Here is a 3,678-nt window from a genome sequence, read left to right as displayed (position 1 = left end):
GGGGGGGGGTGGAGGTATATTAGAGGGACATTGCATTATGGGAATTCCAGATGTCAAGCCTTCTAGGAGGCGGAGCAGACGGGAGGAGGCCGTTGGGGGTTTATAGATGGCGCCATTCTTACTATGAGAAGTTTGTGGATGGCAGGGAAGGGGGTAGAGGATTGGTATGACCCTATGAGGGGGCTCCAACGCTGTCATCCTCATCCTTCTTTCCTGACCAGTTAGTCGCTCAGCAGCAACAATTAGGTGCATGTCAGGTGTGAACACTTCACTGCCCCAGAGCTTCTTCTAGTTTGATTATTCGGAAGGATGAGGATGACGGCCCCTGCGGCCTCTATACCGGGTTGGCAATGGCCAGCGCCTATGGTTCAATCCCGACCATACCCCTTTAAAGATGGCGTCTTGCGGTGGATCACATGACCTCCCATCAGATGTGAAATCAGAACGTCTCCAGCGGAATTTGCGTATTTTTCTTTATTGAAAATAAATCATTGACCGATATCACAGATATAAATATATTGCTCTGAGGTTGGGAAGAGGGGCGGGGCTAGGCAGCAGGGTGACGCCCCTGTCACTCGTGTCCCCCGTGGGCCGACCGGGTGCACAGATCTGCCCCGGACACACTTTTTTTTGCCCCTGGAAACGGCATTGCTTTAAATATATATAGCTATAAATCTGTCCACACATGTTACAATCACATTGTACAATCTCCTGTAAGCTGGCCACACCCCTATACAATCTGATTGTACAATGTCCTGGAAGCTGGCCACACCCCATACAATATAATTGTACAATGTCCTGGAAGCTGGCCACACCCCCATACAATCTGATTGTACAATCTCCTGTAAGCTGGCCACACCCCCATACAATCTGATTGTACAATCTCCTGTAAGCTGGCCACACCCCATACAATATGATTGTACAATCTCCTGTAAGCTGGCCACACCCCCATACAATCTGATTGTACAATGTCCTGGAAGCTGGCCACACCCCCATACAATCTGATTGTACAATCTCCTGGAAGCCGGCCACACCCCTATACAATCTGATTGTACAATGTCCTGGAAGCTGGCCACACCCCCATACAATCTGATTGTACAATCTCCTGTAAGCTGGCCACACCCCATACAATATGATTGTACAATGTCCTGGAAGCTGGCCACACCCCCATACAATCTGATTGTACAATATCCTGGAAGCCGGCCACACCCCTATACAATCTGATTGTACAATGTCCTGGAAGCTGGCCACACCCCCATACAATCTGATTGTACAATGTCCTGGAAGCTGGCCACACCCCATACAATATAATTGTACAATGTCCTGGAAGCTGGCCACACCCCCATACAATCTGATTGTACAATCTCCTGTAAGCTGGCCACACCCCCATACAATCTGATTGTACAATCTCCTGTAAGCTGGCCACACCCCCATACAATCTGATTGTACAATCTCCTGTAAGCTGGCCACACCCCATACAATATGATTGTACAATCTCCTGTAAGCTGGCCACACCCCCATACAATCTGATTGTACAATGTCCTGGAAGCTGGCCACACCCCCATACAATCTGATTGTACAATATCCTGGAAGCCGGCCACACCCCTATACAATCTGATTGTACAATGTCCTGGAAGCTGGCCACACCCCCATACAATCTGATTGTACAATGTCCTGGAAGCTGGCCACACCCCATACAATCTAATTGTACAATCTCCTGTAAGCTGGCCACACCCCCATACAATCTGATTGTACAATGTCCTGGAAGCTGGCCACACCCCCATACAATCTGATTGTACAATGTCCTGGAAGCTGGCCACACCCCTATACAATCTAATTGTACAATGTCCTGGAAGCTGGCCACACCCCATACAAAGTTTGTACAATCAGATTGTGACATCAGTGGTAAGCGTTATCAGATTGGACAATCAGATTGTAACATGTGTGGGCAGCGTCATCTCAGCTCTTACAATCCGTTCCCATTGGCTGAGACGTGCAGCAAAATCTTTTAAAAAAACCCAGAAAAATAATCATTTCATAATCCAGTGAATGGAAAGTCCCATTGTGGCGCTCCTCAGGGGTGGGGCCGTGGCACGTGGTTCAGCCTCCTCGGAGTGTGCTTCATTTCAGGCAGCTCATGTCACATTCACACATGTGCCGCCGTGTTGGCAGGCGAGTGTTCGGAGAATGACCCCGGATTGGTAACAGTCTGTTTGAGCCTCATTACTAGCGGCGGCAGCATGGAGTGTGTGTGCGGATAATCCGCTATGTACAATAAATAAGTCCTTTGTCACGGCGGAGCTTAGCCGTCATGGAACCGCCACATCGACCAGACGGCGTCTCTGGAACCGCTCCAGACCCAGAGTGACCCGGACCACCCCGCTACACCCCACCCCGCCCGCTCCCACACTACAGCTATCGCCCGACATTTACAGCTAAAATATTTACAATGATTAGATACAGAGAGGCCCAGCCAATGTGCAGGGAACTCGACTGAGGGCTGGGTGAATGTGATAAGACTGAAGGCTGGGTGAATGTGATAAGACTGAGGGCTGGGTGAATGTGATAAGACTGAGGGCTGGGTGAATGTGGGGCCTATGTGATAAGACTAAAGGCTGAGTGAATGTGATAAAACTGGACGCTGGGTGAATGTGGGGCATATGTGATGAGACACTGGGATGAAACTGCTGGAACACGTGTGTTGTGCTAGTCACATGTTGGGGGCCACGCTGACATTTCGGGCGGTCACATGACTCGAGTTTCGGTCGTCTTATCACATTCACACATTCTGACCCGGGGACAATGACCAGGAAATGAAAACTCGGCTCTGACTCACAGCCGAGAACCGATAAGCCGCCAAGCGGAGCGGAAAAGCCGGGCGCGCCTGGGCACATCTCGCCATGATCATTGGACTGACTGGATGCACATTGACTGTCAGTGAATCAGACCCTCCGCCCAGAACTGATATTTGAGATATGGGTGTAGGACCGCAGGGGAAAGCAGGACATGATTCTGGTATTTTCCGACGCAGCCCCTGCAGAGTCTCACTTCTCCAGCTTAACACATAGAGAATGTGGAGGCCAGAGTGAGATGCAATGCCTATTGGCTGTGCCAGAGGGGCGGAGCCAGAAAAACAGACACAGAAGTTGCTGCGAGGCATAAGAAGCCATCCGGTGATCCGTCGCCCCATCATCCACCCATAGCTGAAATAGCTGTTGTGTGCGAACGTCTCATACAGATACATATAAACATAATGGTCCTTTGTTCATGTGTGGCCCCACAGTTCGTGCAGGAGCAGAGCAGGGAAATTCCAGTTGCATTATGGTAGCTGAGGGTTACACACTGGAGCACACGTTTCTGGCAGCTCAAGGAAGAATAATGGGGGGTATTCTAGTGGTCATACAGAATCAGCTCCAAGCAGACTTCTCCTTTAAGCTGTTCCTCAGGGGCGGGTCACAGTTCTGTTTCAGGTGTCCCCATATAAAGATGAATTCGGAGTTTCGCAGAGGAGATACATTGTATCCACAGGAAAAGGGTTCCATTGCTGCGTCTGCACGGGCAGTCCACCTTTAAATTGTCCTATCAAGGCAGCCATATTCAGTCTGTGCGTGATTGAGCGGCCCTCCCCCGCGGGGCGCTCTCACAGGTTGTTGGTCTCCAGGCCCTGGTTGGTGTACG

Source organism: Nanorana parkeri, unplaced genomic scaffold (genome assembly GCF_000935625.1).
Source record: "Nanorana parkeri isolate BGI_ZX_2015 unplaced genomic scaffold, ASM93562v1 scaffold897, whole genome shotgun sequence".
In the NCBI taxonomy this organism is placed as follows: domain Eukaryota; kingdom Metazoa; phylum Chordata; class Amphibia; order Anura; family Dicroglossidae; genus Nanorana; species Nanorana parkeri.
Note: the sequence above shows the minus strand (reverse complement) of the source record.